At 40.2% G+C, this 18,777-nt stretch overlaps 1 protein-coding gene across 5 annotated transcripts in view; it reads right to left on the bottom strand.

Annotated features, from left to right (window-relative positions):
* LOC100748212 (venom dipeptidyl peptidase 4) overlaps positions 1 to 18,777 on the bottom strand; it is a 310,210-nt gene that overhangs the window by 286,270 nt on the left and 5,163 nt on the right. The window contains exon 1 of one of the 5 annotated variants that reach the window (XM_033319883.1): positions 13,749 to 13,830. The exons of the other annotated variants lie outside the window; for them this stretch is intronic. The gene's annotated coding sequence lies outside the window, so the exon portion shown is untranslated. Of the gene's footprint in view, positions 1 to 13,748; positions 13,831 to 18,777 lie in introns of those variants that run through there. 5 annotated transcript variants of the gene reach the window in all.

Here is an 18,777-nt window from a genome sequence, read left to right as displayed (position 1 = left end):
GGGAAATGCCTACTTTTCTCTGTAATCGTTCGTAAAAAGTCTGACAAAATCAGAGGAACGCGTGTCTCCGGTTCATCGTACGAGCCGTTCACAGGCTAAGACGCGATATCTCCAATTGTTGAGGTTTTTTTTAATTTTAACGTCAAAACACTTTGACGCTTGTCTCGCACAATGTCATCAATTTTCTCTGCTTTCTGTTTCGTAGAGTTGACCGATTTGCAAATAACTAGCTCGTACATGCAGAAGAACGCAGATAACCTCGTTCCATTAAGTCGATCGAACAACACGGAATTAGCGTCGTATCGGCGAGAAAAGGTGAATTTGACTGACAGCTAAAGAATAACGCGGCATTTTCGTAGAAAGTAAGAAAAAGTGAACGCTCACGTGTCGGAGGTAACGAACTGGAAACGGCATCTAAGCGGTTCGACGTGTCACTGGTTAATCCAACTCGATACAGCCCTCTCGTATCACTTAAATAGGATTCACTGAATGGATATCGATGGAGATCGGTTGCTTCGGAAGGAAAAATCTGGCAATCGAACACGCGCGTACGATCGCACGTCCGTACGTCGCGCGACTCCTTCCTTCTCAGTCTTTCTCACGCGAGTGCCAGTTCGACAGAGTTCGGCCGTACTCGGTTTTCTTCGCCGCGGCAAATCGTCGCGCTTAGATCCCGTAGAAAGGAGAAGTTTCACCATGTGCAACGAGCAACTGCGCTGGTTTAGTCTCGTCGATTTACTCGCGTGATTTTACTTGCATTTGCAATAATTTTATACGAAATTGCAACAGAGAACGAAACGTTGCGTGACAGTTTCGATTGAAAATTTCTGTTTAGAGATACCTAGGAATATTAAAAATTTCAACCCTAAGAATTCATGGTATGAGAACTCAGGTATCTGAGATTTTAAATACGTTGGAATTTAATATTTGACGATTTAGATAGATAACAATAAAATTGCACAAAAATTTAGATACCTTGAGGTGCGATTAAATATAGGAATTTAGATATCTAAAGAATTCGAGTCCGACATTCCAGGTACTCGGTACTCATTTTCTACCCAACTGTATTTTTCTAGCGTTACAATACATTTGAAGAAATGAGCGAAATATCACAGAGAAATCTAGAAATTCGAGAGTCGCAGTAGCGTTGGTAACTCGGATATCTGACAGATTTATAGATGTTCGAGTACTAAAGAACTCAGGTACTTGGTGCGAATTCAGGTACATAAAGATTCAAAGGTATCGAAGAAGAAGATTTCAAGCCACGCAGTGCCTTTTACGCACATTTAACTGAACCACATTTAAATGTGAAGAAAAATCTCGATTTCGATTCAACACCAAAATCAAAATTCGCTGGTCACGTTCGCGAACCAATGTCAACGCGTCTTCGCGTTTTCGCGTTTCACAGCGCGGCATTGATTCAGGACATATAGTATGCAGTTTTTCCTGAAACTCGATATCGCAGGCTCCAACGCGAGTAAAAGTCTGTTTATCAAATCTTTGTTAGTATTTTCTCTACTCCCTGGCTCGGTTTAAGTATCTCGAGTACTTACTGTGCTATCTAGACACACACGGTACATTGAAGTAAACAACGCCAATGCCGGGAACGATCTTTCCGTCATTTCGTAAGTGACATGCAGAAATCGTTTATTCTCTCTACTGTTTCGCCGGATATGGTGCTGATATTTACTGAGAATGGAGTTTTAAAATTTTCGCGGAATAAAGGTGATCGGAAATCCATTTTTCAACCAAGTCGCAATTACGAATGGATTTGATTAAAAAAATAAAGAGCATCCAGTGTAGCAGTTTGTAGCTTGAAATACATTACACAGCAATGCGATATAATAACTTTCTGACATAGAAGAAGTATAATTACCAGTTGGTTTGAGCCATATTTTTTAAATTGCTACAGAGAATGTTTAGTCGTGTGGTTTAAATGACGAGATTCTCGGATTGCCCATATTTAAGGAGTAACAAACACTGCTCAATAAGAATCAACGGTCAAGAACGTGTAATATCTGTAACGAACGAGCAAGTTGATTTTGCAAAATATTATTTGCGATTAGATTTTCATGTACTTTAATTAAACTAAAATCTTGATTTCACTAAAAAATAAAGAACATCCAGTATAGCAGTTTGTAGCTTGAAATATATTACACAACAATGCGATATAATAACTTTCTGACATAGAAGAATTATAATTACCAGTTGGTTTGAACCATATTTTTTAAATTGCTACAGAGAATGTTTAGTCGTGTGGTTTAAATGACGAGATTCTCGGATTGCCCATATTTAAGGAGTAACAAACACTGCTCAATAAGAATCAACGGTCAAGAACGTGTAATATCTGTAACGAACGAGCAAGTTGATTTTGCAAAATATTATTTGCGATTAGATCACGTACTTAATTACAGGCTCATCATAACATCGAATGATCATTATTACAACTTTTAGATACTGCAAACCACGCTGCGTATTTGTTAAATTTCTTGGCGCCAAAATCATCGCGCCTGGATATCCCATATGCAACATGCAACTGCTCTGGTCGAATCTTGTCGATTTCGCCCCATGAATTTAGCACGGCGACTCGAAATCGTGCCAGAGCTGGTAGAATGGACGTTACAGACCAGTTCCGGCCCAACGTTTCACGGATCATTGTTCCATTTTCGCAGCGAGTGCGTTTGTCCATGCGGTTGCCATTGTTGCTACATTTCTGCCGATAGAAGGTCCTGTTTTCACGAGGCATCGGCCACGCACGTGACAATGGCGGCGATGCAAACGCCGGTGAAACGCGCAATTAAAATGTATAATGAAACGTTAAATCGCGCGGAAATTGTAGCCACTCCAAATGAGCTGCGACGCGCACGCGATAAGTGGAATTTTTATTTCGCGCGTAGATTAAGGAAATGTATGGACCAACGCTATTAGAAAGTGGAAAAACGTAATAAGTAGCCGCGTTGTAATTTTCTGTTCGAGGAGCAACGTTTCCCCAACGGGAATAAAAACAATCTTCAATGAGATATTACGTATGTTACGCCGGTGCGCAAGAAACGTTTTTCCGAGTAAAACTTCAACTGCGCGTAGTTCCTTCGAAACAGCGTGTATTTAGTCCAAGTAACGTACGCATCGTACAATGCGCGTTCTCAACGATTAACTTGTTTCGTTCGTTGCAGGTTGATATGAATTGTCGCTTCTAGAATTCTTGGGACAGAGTTGTTGTGTAATCTCCATTTTTTAGAGTTTCTGTTAAACTGATTCTGATCAATATGGAACGAAAGCTTGTCCTGGATGGGATGGATATCTCTAAGCTTCCACACGCGATACATTTACGTTTGCAGAAACTTTCGTAACGCTCTTTAAACGGAGAAACGAAACTCGTGTAAGATAATAATCTTACGAGCATTCTCATCGCCAATGACCAAGGTTTCTTCTTCTTCTTCGATGACGAGGTTTCTTCTTCTTCTTAATATTGAACACGCGTGACGTATAGGAAATTTCTGATAATCGATGCAACATCTAATACAAACATTATCGACAAGCTAGAAATACGAATTAACATCGAGACAGATTAAAAGCGTACGACACCGAGCGTACGAATATTTTCATCAATCACTCTGTGTATGACTTCAATTTTATCATCTTTATCGCGTCGCAGCTTGTCTGTTTGAGAGTAAAATGCGCGACGTAATTAATATTCTCGAGCAGTCAAGACACTGCTGTTTACTCTTTCCCGGCAAAGTTCTCCGTTTCGAGAGCATGAATTCAAACACAAGATAACGAAATTACTTTATCGGATGTCCCGCCGGCAAATAGACTTTGCATTGTTTCGCGCTCGGCAAAACTACTCGGCCTGAAAAAACCCAGTTCTCGTGAATCAACACGAAGCAATTTTTCCTTTCTGTTTGATATGTCGCGCGGAGTTTCGAGCCAGTGAGGGCACAAGTATTCGCGGTGCACGCGCGGTCAAGTATTTTTCGCCAGACGTTTTATCACCGTGGCACCGCTTTTCGTGAAAATTACGGACGCGGGTAACGGCGAACGTAACCAGCAGAAGAAAAAAAGAGGAGAAGAGGAGGAAGAAGGGGGCGAAAAGAAAGAGAAAAAAAAAAGTAAACACACATAGAGACCTTTCAGCAACTTACAGAAATATTTCAATAGGATAAAAAGCTACGTGATTGCCACTTTTCAGCCACGTTTCGCGGCAATGAATGTTTCAAACGAATCTGGCTCTACGATTTCGGCGAACGTTATACAGCGAGTATTTGCAACTAAACTGTTACCGCTTGTACCGCTTTTAACAAACGCGTTTAAAAGCTCCTTCAATGACAACAGTTTTACCCACGATAAATCCGACAACTATTAACAACCGCTTGCATATCGTTACACAAGCGCTCTGTACAAACACGTACGCGCGCAGTGTAATACATGTTAATAGCTTGGTACATATTGTTAATGCACTGGTCGCAGGCCAACGTTTCACGGCTGAAAAATTTCCTATGCAAGTTGTTAAATATGAATAAGTAATCGCGAAATGCACTTTTTCGCGACATCATCGGCGTTGAAAGGTAACGTCGTGGTGAAGGTAACTGTTTGAAATAACTAGAAACATAGGAGGCTAGCGCGGTTGTGTAATAATTATGCGAGAAATTTCGACTTTGCGACTCTGCTATTTCGCTTGCAACGAAGCTGCCGTGAAAGGATGCGCTTTTCAAACTTCTGCTATGTCTTTTTCACTCTGCCTGGCCATTTCATTTTTCGAAATTCCATTTAGCTTATAGAAGATATAAAGGAGGAAAGTGTGCATTAGGTTGTTCGGGGAAATTCATAGCGAAAATTCCACAGGGATTTAACTAGAATTTCTTAATTTCCCGCCGTTTGTTAAATAATTTTTCGTCTCCTTCGGTAACGAGCTGTTTTCGAATAGCTTTTACGAGCTTCCAGAGTATTTCGTTTCTCTTCCATGTACTTTAAACGAGTCTTGACTTTCAACACAGCGACGAAACGTCCAGTAATATTTTCTGATAACTAGGATTCTGATAATGAATTTCTACGATACGCGCGAATTCGTATTTCGCGTATCGATGATACATCGATTCGGCATTGTCGCTGAGGAAAATCTCCGGAAAGAAGAAGCTTCTTTCGCCTATGAATTCTGAACGTTTGTTCTTAGCTTCCTATAACGAGCGAAATAAAAGCAGCGCCTCTTCAATGTTACGCTATTATACGCAAATGTATAGTAAAAAAACGGTACGAGCTTCTCGAACATTCCTACACTTGTTAACAGAATCGAATTGAACACGAAGCTGAAACGAGGGAGAAATTATACTTTTCCTTTTTTCTTTTTCCTACATTAAAATAACGGATCGCGACCGTGCACGCGTGTAATCGAGTCGAATCGACGTGAAATGAAGCGGAGAACAAATAACAAAGAATCGGACGACTTGAGTATTTTGCACAGGCACAATAGCTTTATAAGGCGATTATAGGGCCCTGTTTACGCTTAACAAAATCGAACAAATCGAGTCGAAACGGGGCCATCTCGCATTTCAAACGATTCTTCGGTCGTTTCATACGCAAACAGAACTTTTTCCTCCCCGTAAAGAAAAGTAACATACGGGGTGTCTGAAATCGTGCAACGATCGACAGCGTGGGCAATTTCACGTGGAAAAATACGTCGAAAATATAAGGAAACATCTTACCGTATGACGGTTCGTTCTCGAGAGAACAGAGTTCGAGGATTTTTGAAACGTACTTGAATACGTCTAATTTAGTTAATTAAATCTAATGGTTTATTTAATCAATCTACGTAGGTAGGTTATTCTGCGTGCGAAAATCAGTAAAAAAGCATAGAACAAAATTTGAAAGTTCGTTCAAAATAATTTGGGAAAATTCAATTTTCTTGAAAACTAGGCTTACAACGAAAAAAACGTTATTCTACATTTTTTTTTTCTATTACTTTCGACATTTTGCACCTTTCGCTGGTTGTTTGCTCGCACCTACACGACAGTTAACCAAATTCGCGTGCACCAAACAATTTTACCAAATTTTATTTTATCCAAAACGACGCACGGTATGGACAAATTTTATTCTGCCCTTTTCACATAGCGTTCTCTCTTCTGTCGATCGTAACACGATTATAGACGTACACGCGTACCAAGAACGATTTTTAAAAATATTTGCCATCTTGAATCTACGCTAATTTAATGCACCATATTTTTCGAACGCGGAAAATTCGCTAATTAACTTCATTATCGTGAATTTATTTCATCCGCTCTGCCGTCTCTGCTAATTAAAGTGGTTATCGACGTCGAAATTTTCAACGAGGACGCGCAACGTACGCTTCGTGGCTATCTTCGAGCGTAAAAAAATATTCCACTAGCTTTTCGCTTGATTTCGTACGATTCGGTCCACGGCGATGTATGACCCGGTCTCCTGCGTTCCGATGAACAGGCTACGACTTCGACATGGTAAAACATGGTATTTCTCGCAACCATGAATCTGCGCGCTGTCGATGAAACGTATCTCGCGGATAGTGCGAAATACAAGCGTCGATTAGCTAGAACGAACGAAATATTCACCCGCCGACGACAGAGAGACGAGGAGAAGAAAAAAATGCTATTAAATTTTAACGAACTTGTCGTTTAAATTTCAAATGTGAACTTCATGGTATCCTACCTTTTCGTATTTTTCAAATCTGCATTTTCCAGCTGGAATGTATAAATTTGAAAAAATTTACGGATTCGTTATCGAATTAAAAACATTGGAATGTTGGTTCAGCTTACGAACGTAATTAGAGGCGAGATAATTGCTGGCGGTTGCGAAGAATTCAAACGGATGGAACAATACGCCAGACAGATGGACTTTCATGAAATTCTTTACGGCAAATTTGCTTCTATTCGCGACGGATTATGCTGCTGCTTCGAGTTCGTCGCGCCGTTTCAATTTGATTCGTTTACACGCGAATCGTTCGATCAAAATGTTATCGGCTCGATTCGATCCGATTTAATGCAAACGAGTTTCCGCGCGCCGATCTCGCCAAATTGAACGCGACAGTGCGACCGAAAAAGAAACATCGAAATAGAGATACGCTTGCTGTATGCAAACACGCCGATAAGAGAAGGAAACTTTCTTCTGATCGGATAAAAAATGAGAAAACTTGAGAAATGTTGTAGCAGAGTAGAACCGAAAGAGGATCGACTAATCTCGATACCAAGCTTCCTGCTATTTTCGTGTAATTTACAACATGACAACTTTCTATAGTAAATATGCAAATATTTTTGCCAGCTACTCTACATAGGTTTGAGAATCAATTCATGTCGAATTATGTAACTCTGTAGTTATTAGCCAGAACGTTTAATGAGATCAATTTACTTGTTCATCACAGATAAAATACGTTTAATAACGAAAAAATTAAAATACTAAATATAAATATCTGATAGATGTAATCTCACGAAAATTTACACAAAAACTTGCTGAACTTTCAACTCTTGATATATAGCTACGTATACGACGAATATTAATCGTCCATTTAATACGATATAAATATAAATTAATATAATATATTATTTCTCAAATTTTAACGATATTAATTTACTATATATTAATGGAAAGAAAAATCCGAAAGATCGTTTAAAATAATTCTAATCCTGAAATGATCCTAGTAACGAAATATTCATACGATATCCGAGATATTTTCACCAACTATTCCATTTAACGAAAATGATAATCTTTGGCATCGAAGGGACGTGTACTTCAATTTGGATGGATGAAGAAAGATGTGAAAAATTAACCGAGTGGAAAACACGATCAAAGCGGAGCAATTTGCGCGTTCCATTTCACGTTGAACTTGGGGATTTTTCATGAACAATCGGATCCCACATTTATTGATAATCTGTTCAGAGGCAGTTTCATTGGCCGTTTCGCCTCGAGGGTCGCTAATTACTTACGAGATTAATTCCCGGCCAGGTCCGTCGCGGATATTATGAGATTAAGTTGCTCTTTTACGTCATGTTACAGGCAAGAAGCCATTTTTCCTCGACGCTGCTTTTCACCGCACGTGAAGGAAAGAAGCAGCAACAAGCTCGCCAGGAATTTATCGTCTTCTAACCTTGCAAACGACAATGCAATTTCGCCAACGTGGCTCAAAGCTAACTTGGCCACAGCGTGTTTCGCTTGTGTGCCATTAATTCCCCATACCGTGCGATTTTCAATGACCAAAAAATAAAGATAAAACAAAGAGAATGATAAGACTTCAATTTTCTACAGTTTCAAAACTAAAGTGGAATACTTCGACTAAACAGGATAACGTAGTTCAGCTAGTGGATATAATTTTATCTACGATCACGATCCCATCCTTTCTCTTAGTTCTTTCTCCTTTTTTTTTCTTCTTTTTCTTTTATCTCTATACTACCACCGTAGCCATCCACTTTCACTTTCAAGCTGAGCCAAAAGTTGTTACGTTCTTTATTAAGTTCGAATTGCTCGGCGGCTCTATGGAAAGTTAAACGAGGGTCTCCAGGGTGAAGTGGGCCCGACTTCTATGATACGGCGAGGGTTACCGCGAAAGATGCCGAGTCTGAATCTTTGAAAGCATATCGCGAGCTTTTAGCCTGACTACGGTTATTTCGGCCACGACTCAAAAGAGGAAAAGAAAGACCGATATCATCGGACGATCGAATAATCTCTTTTATTCGTATAACAATCGTTTTCACGGCTGATGATTAATCCGACGTTTAGCAATTGGCCAAAGAGAAGCGAAGCGAATTAATTTAAAAATACCAATCGTAGGTGGAAACGAATGACTGATAAACCCGATAGAAATCGAAGAGAAGAAGCGATCGCATAAAGGATACGAAGAATAATATCAGTTGATTAGTCGGCGCGTCCAATAAGCTTTGAAAAGGGACAAAGATTGCCGTCAAAGGATTTTATTTTCGAAAAGGAGAAATAATCCATAGTCGGAACACATGCAGCGAAGAGTGAACAAATAACCAAGTATCGGTGACCGGCGATGCAACTCTGTTCCATCGTCTCCTCCCTCTTCTTCTCGTATCGCGAATTGAACGTAGAATTAGGTCGGCCGTACAAAGAAACGTGCAAATATATTTTTTCCCATCGGTTTCCAATATCGTACGAATCAACTTAACGCTATGACAACCACCTTTTCAGCATTCGCGTGATCATAGCGAGCCTCCTCTATGAATACATTTTCCCTTTGTGCTTGGTCTTTGGATCGTAGAATCAGGTTGCGAGACTTGGTACACCAAAGAACATGCTGCTCCGTAAGCCTAAGCCTAAGCTTAGGTATTTCACGGCGGATGCATCAAGTCGCGGGTTAATTGGGAGAGGAAGATCGTAGATGTGTATTAAGTACACGGCGTAATTTAACAATAGACGTTCCACGATTGTTATATACCTTGGAATATATTTATTTATCCTTTTGGTATATATTTACAAGATGGTGTATAATATATTCGATATTATATGCCTTGTAAATACGTATAGACAAATATGAAAATTATATCAACGAATGGAAGCTAAACTTTCATTTATAAAAAATCGTTCGAACCCAGGCAAGTACGAGAAAAGATTTTGTGAAAATCTGTCAAGACACAGATCGAACCAAGTGGAAGTGCAAATCGAAAGTGCAACTTCGATACGCTGTTACGTTTAACGCTAACTCGTTCTATCGTATTATTCTAATCAATCAATTTCTCAATTTTTGTCGATAGAAAAATTTACACAAAGTTAGACGGACAAAAAAAGTAACAATGAACGTACTATTTTAAATTAAGCTTCGAAATCGGTCGTTTGACCGGACCTGCTAAGGATGCTGCTAAGAAAAACACCATAGACGATTCCTCTAACTCGATAAACCTCGTCCTGAGACAAGCCGAACCAAATAGTGGCGCGATTTAAAAATGCGCTATATTCGAATAATAAACGCGGTTGTGCTCGGAGCAGCCGATAAACTCGGCAAACAGATTGAAAAAGAAATTCTGCAAACTCAATCCTGGAACAGATGGATCCGCGGAAACATAATCATTTGCACCGTTGAATGGTATTCGCGATAACAGCCTCTCCATCCCGTGGACCTTCGTCAACGTCGCCCTCCCATCCCTTTTTCTTGCCGCTCCGTTCCTTCGGAAATTACTTGGCTGACGTTCCAGCAACAAAAGCGATTCGACCGGATTATTACAAGAAAGTGTGGCGAAGGCGTAATTCGATGGAATACACCGAATAACTCGGAATTACTTTGTGGCTGGGCAGAGATCACCAGTGGAAAAGATGGTCGGTCGAAAGCACTCGGCTGGGTGCCTCGAAGGAAGAAAAAGGAGGAGAAGAAGGAGGCGATGCTGGCAAGAAGAAAACACCATTCGTTTTCGCGGTTATTGTAGCCCCATTCTAGATGTACGTACACCCGTTATCTGCGTGTAGGTGCACGCCGCGTACCTACGAACTCCTTCCGGAAGCATGGTCGTTCCACTAAATACGCGAGATCCAATTTGGACGAACACCAAAATTCGAAGAAATATACTGGCCCGCGTACATGCGCGCATATATGGATATATAGGGTGAGTCGTGAGAAACGGCACAGTTAAATACCCAGCGTTGCTTGGTGTTGCATGGAAAAATTTCTCGGAGGGAAAAAAGTTACGCTGTTTCGAGCAGCGAGTACGTAATGGCGAGAAGAATTTTTCTTGTGCTCGTTTTTTTTTACGAGATTTTAAGATATATTTTTTAAGCGATACCCGGTGGTGTTTTGCACGCCAATTCAGCGGTTCTTAACCTGCGGTCTGCGAACTTCACGATGCACGAGATAACTTATCATCGCATCGTTCGAAGAAGAAATATTTGGCATGCGTATTTGCTTGTTCATAACGAACCTCTTCTACCTAAGAAGGTTGTCGACGAGCTACCGATCAGCGTTTCAATTATTTGGCACATCGGAGACATAGATCTCCTGCCGAGTCTTGGCCATCCGCCACAACGGAAAGTTATTTAGCGAAGTTGCTTGGTAAGCAAATGGTTAAAGGAGGTTCACGGTTAAGAACAAATTTCGAAATTTCACTAACGAACCCTGAAATTTTTTAAATAGAGCGCAGTTGCAATCGTAGGTTTGTATTATTACATCGTAATTCATTCGGATCTGTTTGTACGCGATATTAAAACCCAACGTGGCGAAGAATTTCCTGTTTCTCGAACGTGCAGTATCAACGACAATACTAAAACCAGACGAAACATTAAAAGCAAATAGATCACCCAGTAGAAGTAGGTGCATGCACGGATGCACCCGCACACGTATACACATGGCCCTTTATGTAAGACACATTCGGCAGCGAGACGTTCAATTTCAACCAGAGACTTCCTGCAAGCGTTATTGGTACTGCTGACTTCGTCCCCTGTGAACTTCCATCCATCGGTGTTCTTCCAGTTTCCTCCTTTCCGCTTCCGTCAATTTCTAATTGTCCTTGACGAGATTTCGTTTCCGTGAAACTCGTTTTCCGAAACGAAGCTCCTCCTTTCTCCCCTTTGAATCTATTAGATTTTACACACAACGTGGAGACAGTTGCGGGCAACGAGCAGCAATATTTCTAAATTTCTTCCAATACTTCTGCAAGAAGATTCGACGATCGAAATCGAATATCTGCGGCACGAAACTCTTCCTTTCTCTCTTTAAATCTTTCTTGAATCTATTATATATGACTATCGGAAATAAAGCAGTTTCTTAATTTTTGTGAATCGTTCTCCGAGAAAATCCAACGATCGGAGCCGAATATTTCCCGGCAAAAAACTCCCCTCTACGTTCTGTCTTTCAAACACTTGCATTTTACATACAACGAGGAGGCTATTGGAAGTAACAAACGATAGCGTTTCTTAGTTTCTTCGAGTCGTTGTGCAAGAAAATTCAACGATCGGAGCGGAATATTTTCCGGCGCAAAACTGCTGTCGTTCTCTCTTTGAGACTGTTGCATTTTACACTGAACGCGGACACTGTCGCAAGTAACAAGCGATAACGTTTCTTAGTTTCTTGCAATCGTTGTGCAAGAAAATTCAACAATCGCAACCGGATATTTTCCGGCACAAAGCTGCTCTCGTTTTCTCTTTGAATCCGTTACATGTTGCGCGCAACGCGGAGACTGTTGCGAGTAACAAGCAGCAATGTTTTTCGATTTCTTTAGATCGCAGCCCAAGAGGACGGAAATTCAACGATCGAAGCCGGATATTCCGAATATTTGCCGACGATAGACGGCTCGGTAAATAGGCTGTCTCTCGTGTTGCCCTCTCTTTTCAACTCTGGCTGCAGTTATAGCGAGATATACGGGCAAGCCCATACCGTAAGTCAGCCCGTGCAACTACACAAGATGTTAAACTCAAGGAAGATGAAAGTACAAAGTCTGCTCGTGACACGAGTTAACTTCAAAATGGCTCGAAATGCCAAGATTTCAACTTGCTCGGTTGATGACAGCTTTGTTACCGACTGTTCCATGCCGACTCGCCTCTCTACGAGCAAAAACATTTAGCACTTCTTGCTCGGTGTCAGTCGCCCAAAATTCCCTCTCAGAAATTCGTTCTGCATTTCCTTCCAATTTCCTTCCACGAAAATGTCCAAAACTTTTGGATTTCGTAACAGTTATCTCTGTTGGCATGCGAAATCTTCCACCTCGCTCTTCTTCTTCCAACGATGTTACATCCGCTAACTTTGAAACCTCGCTGTACATCGGATTTACAACTAATTTCGTTGAAAAAATTCATCAGAAATTGTACGTTTGATCGTCTGCGAAGGAGCAGATAGATATCTCGTGGAAAAACCGAGGAAACGCGAAGCAAAGAGACGACGATGTTCCATATCTAATTTCATCGATAGCGCGATCGTTGCTTTCGCCTTGATTATTTGCAAAGTATCTTAAAAAGACACAAAAGCTATCTTAAAAGTATCTTAAAAAGTTACAAAGATCTGCAAGGAGAAACGAGTCTCCGAAAAGTATTCGTCATATAACAAACATCGTTGTTATCGGCGCGATGAAAAGTCAAGGGGAAATTGTTGAAATTTTCATACATATTTATTCGTTACGTCTATATATCGTGGGATGGTTGTGAAAAAGACTCACAGAGAATGAAAGAAACGAAAGGTCGAGGAAAACCGGAGGAGAGATAATCTCCGCAGCCTGTGTCCCAACGTAACGAGGCAACGTAAGTGGAATAACTCGCAAGTTAAGATAAACAGAATTTACAATGGAAATTTCTTTTCATAATCAGTCGAGTTTTACGGAACTCCGTGCATATTTTAATGCCGGATTCACAGGCCACGGTTAACCGGTGACCTGGTTGCCGTTGGATTAACCGGAAAGTAAGAGGAAACGCATCGAAATTTCTCGAGTTTTCAAAGCATGGTCTTTGGTTGCTGTTGCGGTCGCAATTTCCGTATCCATTTTTCTAGCTGTCGCCTTGCTCCGTTAAGTGTACTCCTAATAATACAACGGAGCTAAATCATTGTTACGGCTGACCATCACCGAACCAATCTACTTTGTGCCTTTGTAAAACGAAGAGCAGATCGAAAAGGCTTTTAACGTGATAACCGAATTTACTTAAACAACAAACTCTCGACATACACTGTCGGTAGCTCGCGAACCTACTTGGACATTTATCGCGAAAGATTTCTCCGAATGTATCGCACGTATTATACGAAACGTCTCCAAGTGATTTCGTCAAAGTTGTAATAAAAGTACGTACGACAACTGTGTTACCTTTGACTGTTTCGCGTTCCTTTAACTTGTCGTTTAATCTCCGTTGAAAGGCGTAAAAACGATAAGTTGGAAACGATCGAGTAGATCATCTGGGTAACCAGGTTATTTCTTGCAAAGATAATTTGCAAAAATTCCACGTGAAAGCGCTGGTAATCCGAAGAATTTCGCCGTCTGTAAAAATTTCCAACCGTTAGAATCTTAAGAGTTCACGTTCCGGCAAGGGCAAAGAATATTTGCGTAGCCGTAGGAATTCGCAGAGAAACGGAATGATTAACGTTACCATGAAATCGTTTCGTTCTTCGACTTTACCGCGTTATGCACGACCCGGTTAAAAATAGCTCCACGAGACGCAAAACGAGCCCGTGAACGCGTAATTATGATCACCAGGGAACGATGGTAACGGCTCTGTTTTCCAAACAGCAGGAGTTTTCATTAAAGGACAAACAGTATTCCGAGCCATTCGTTATCGCTTTATCTAAACCTCGTAACAGTTCGAGAGCACTTCGCGCCGTACGGACCTCTTGCACAATAGAACTGGTACGCAATTAGCCAAGTGTCGCTCTAATAAGGATTTGTAGGATAGGTTGGGTCAGGTTAAATCGGCCTGTTTACAGTTAAGCAGCTGGACAGACTGTCCTCGGATTCGTGGTTCGACCGTTCGCTGTCGCACAGTTCGCGTTTATATGATGAACAGCGCGACTCGTTTCACGTCCTCGAAATTAGTTTACCCTAGAAACCGGACGAAAAGTTAGTTAATCCCCGATGAACTCTGAAACCGAGGACTTTGTTCCTTCTGCTCTTCTTTTGTTTCCTTTTTTTTTTCTTTTCTTCTTTTACCTTATTGTTTCACCGTTGTTTGGCGTTTCGTCTTTGACCTTCTCAGATTTCGCTTTTATTTTGTCTTTTTCTTCTATTATTGTTTCTTACGATGGCGAAGACTATGTCAAGCGTGACTCATACGAACGTCATGCGACTCGTTTCGATGTTTGCAAATTATCTTCAGAGGATACTGTGATTCGACCTTAGACTTTGTTTGCAGTTTTCTTTCGAATCTCTGCTGTCTGTTCAAGCGTAAATTCAGAAAGAAGAATTGAATTTTCATTTTTCTTGAAGAAGAACACGATGATTTCGTAGCGGATTCTTCTAATATTTCTCGAAAGGAAAAACGAAGCGATCCAGCTATTTATTTTCATCGATACGAGAACATTGTTAACCTCGCGTTACGAACTAAAGAGTAAAAGAGATAAGAAGCGATAAAACGCGTAAAAAGTACTGCGATTTCAACGACCTTGCACAATTTTTTTTACTCTTTCGTATTCAATTTCTTCTCTCGATTAAAAAAAAAAGAAAAAAAAGAAACGAAAGCAACGTCCGATAAGGAAGCAATGGTGTTTTATCTTTCTTTTTCTATCTTCATCGATGGTAGAGAACCAGAAGCATCGTTGCGGATGCACCATAACGCTTCGTAATATTATACCTTGATGGGAGCGCAGGCTATCGGTTATCAACTTTTTGAATTATCAACGGGCCAAGTTAGACATGTTTGTAACGGATCGGCAGGAAGATACAAACTTACGATGCACCGGTTTCGTGCTTCCGCTGTAAAGTTTCCCACGTTACGTTTATAGTTTACGCCCGCTTACATTAGAATTAGACCTAATTTCTCTGCACGTAACTGTGCGCAAAGCGTGTACAAGTGTACGTATACAAACTAACTGCCATTATTAGCTATTTACGTGTCTAGGTTTTCATATCCACCCAGTTCCTAATTCAACTTTCATCCGTCGTATTTGAAATTGCTATTTTTTTCATTTCTTCCTGAAACTTGGTAAAATCGTCGAATATTCTACGAATAGGAATTTTATTTTCATGCAAAGTCGTTTCAAGTCGTTTCCCTCTCTTTCTATGCTGGAACTTGTACCAAGTACCTTTGATATCTCCGCCGATGTGCATTTTTAATCACCTTTTTCTATTTTCTGTCCTCGAATCACCGCGCTGCTGTTTCTCTCTTTACCACTTTCCATTCCACCCATAGCGTCCTTGCGGAACTCCTTTCCCCCTTTTATTACCCTGAAATTTCGGTATCTCTGTTTCTTTCATTGGAACTTGTACCAAGTACCTTTGATATCTCCGCCGATGTGCATTTTTAATCACCTTTTTCTATTTTCTGTCCTCGAATCACCGCGCTGCTGTTTCTCTCTTTACCACTTTCCATTCCACCCATAGCGTCCTTGCGGAACTCCTTTCCCCCTTTTATTACCCTGAAATTTCGGTATCTCTGTTTCTTTCATTTTTGATACCTCGCAGTGACTTTTTTTTTTTTTTTTTTTTTTGTTGCTCAAACGTTCCCGCCTCCTTTCGTTTTATCGCGGAAATTTCTTTCTTTTTTTTGTTTTTTATCACCTTCCCCTTATTGAAATTTGTTCTCCTTTTGGTGTCCTTGCATCGCTACTTCTGATTGCCGTAATCCCCTTTGCCATTGTCCTTGCATTCCCCTTTTTATTACCGCCGCCCCTTTTTCAATGTCCTTGCGCCGATCTTCGCTAATTAAATTTTTCTATCGTTGGAACATTGGCGGCTTCCACGTCCACTGATTTCACATTCTTCTCCAGGATTATATCAATATGCCGCGGCAATAGGCTGCGCATTTTTACGCGTCTATGGGAAATTTCAAGGTGGAAAAGTTCGTAGAAAACGCATCACGCGCGTAAAATATATAAAACAGCCGAAATACCAGTAGCTGTTACAATATTCCATAGATAAAACAAATCCTTGTTTTATCTTTTCATTATCCTCGTAGAAATTTGCATAAATGTGCCTGGCCGTCGCTCTATGGCGACATATTGGGTTGGCAACTAAGCGACTGAGTATTTTAAATAAGAGGGAAAATTCAAAACTTTTGCTTAAAAATATAACTTTATTCAATTAGGTATTGTCCGTTTTTGTCGATGACCTTTTGCCATCTTTCAGGCAGTGTCATAATTCCATGTTCATAGATCTTCTGATTTCTGCCAGTAAATGTGATTTTACATGTATGTTCGAATTTAATGCGATTTTACATCATCAGCGTCAATAAAAATTAGTATTAGTATTAGTAATATATATATATATAGTAATTAGTATTAGAGTATATACACAGGGTGGTTGGTAACTGGTGGTACAAACGGAAAGGGGGTGATTCTACGCGAAAAAAGAAGTAGAAAATATAGAATAACAATTTTTCGTTCGAGGCTTTGTTTTCGAGAAAATCGACTTTGAATTTTCGCTCGGTACGCGTGCACTTTACACGTCTCGTTATAACGAATCTCACTATAGATCGTTGTCTCGATGGAAAAATTAAAAAAAAAAGAGAACAAATTTTATTCTATATTTTCGACTTCTTTTTTCGCGTAGAATCACCCCCTTTCCGCTTGTACCACCAGTTACCAACCACCCTGTATATATATATATATGTCGGAGATGAAAGGACATCGGGGCATTTCTTTTGGAATTTCGGGAAAATCTCCAATACTTTAGTCTAGACTATCTATTATAGCTGTACTTAAATAATAAAACTTAGTAGTTGTTATGATTCAATCCGATTATGTTTGCCCCAAATTTGTGACGGTGGGCTTAGGCTCGAGATGAAACAACTGGTCGCCGGACGTAGCCACGGTCACGGGATGAACGTTTTTACCTAACAGAGAAGTGCCAATATTGCGGGACACTCGTTTATTAACCCCTTCTCGTACTTTAGCGATGAAGATTTTGGCCCAAACACGAATATCACGAGTCAGACTCGCGATGAAGATTTTGGCCCAAACACGAATATCGCGAGTCTGACTCGCGACCAGATACTTGGGCTAAATGTAAACATAACAAGCCGAGCTCGCGGACTGTTTTTTGCCCGTTACGACCGTGACTGAATGTTAGTTGCTATTTGCGAGCATTAGTCTGATCTGTTTAGCGCGCGTTTACCGCTTGGGCCCGAGTTTCGTCGAACTAAATAGCACGGGAAGGAGTTAACAATCAAACTCCGAGCAGGAGCGATGTCAGCTCTACGCGGGTCTACCTAGCAACGGCGACTGGAATTTTGTTGGTATCCCCGGCCAATATGCAACGAACAAACGCGATCGTAAGGAGAGGAAAATTTCCATCGGTCTTTTATTCCTACGATCACCTTGGAGAGTTTTCACATCGTCTTTACGTGCAGTATTGTACCGAGCGTCACAGCAAACGTTACTTTGTGCTTCCAAAATATATTCTACATTTAACAAAGCGTTGCCCCGTTGATTAACCCCGTGGATTCGTTATTGAACCTAGGAACATTGTCTTTAACGTCTCGAGTGTTTAGTCATCACGGTTATTTGTAAAAATCATATTTATACCAGTAAATATAATCTTTGTTGCACAAGAACGATGGCTAGTCCGAATAAAGATTCGTTACACGCCCCTAAACCTGACGCTAACCCGACATATATATATTAATTAACTACTAATCTATATACTAATATATACTAATAGAGTATATATATATAGTAATTTTATTTCCAATTTTAATCCTTCAATATATAAAAATTGTTAATGTCAAATAGTAATACGCAATACGATCGGTGTAGAACTTGCGTATCATGCGGTTTTCCTGGTATCAAGAAGCGGGCTTTAACGGATACGATTTAATGGATACGGCGAAAGAAATATGACGAGCGATAAAGTTTATACGTTCGATCATTTTTACTGGCGAATCGGTAAAAAGTTGTAAAGATAAGGATTCGTAGGTTCAATTACAGTCACATTAAAGATAAGTAAGTCTGGATAATATTTCCAGACATCACCGTACTAACGCGTTACTTTTTCTCAAATAAATGATTATTGTCTTTCATTCATTACTACGTCATAAATGTGTTCTAAAGTCTATAGCTGGCCATGTACATAGCACGTGAATGAAACGTATGCTCAGTTTCTTTCGCGATGATCGCAAATGCAAGGAACGTTAGCGTTAACCAAAAAAAAAAAAAAAAAAAACGTACCGATAGAGAAACGGATTAAA

Source organism: Bombus impatiens, unplaced genomic scaffold (genome assembly GCF_000188095.3).
Source record: "Bombus impatiens unplaced genomic scaffold, BIMP_2.2 scf_0217, whole genome shotgun sequence".
Classification (NCBI taxonomy): Eukaryota; Metazoa; Arthropoda; class Insecta; order Hymenoptera; family Apidae; genus Bombus; species Bombus impatiens.
The sequence above is the reverse complement of the archived record's forward strand: the minus strand, read 5'-3'. Positions and strand labels throughout refer to the sequence as shown.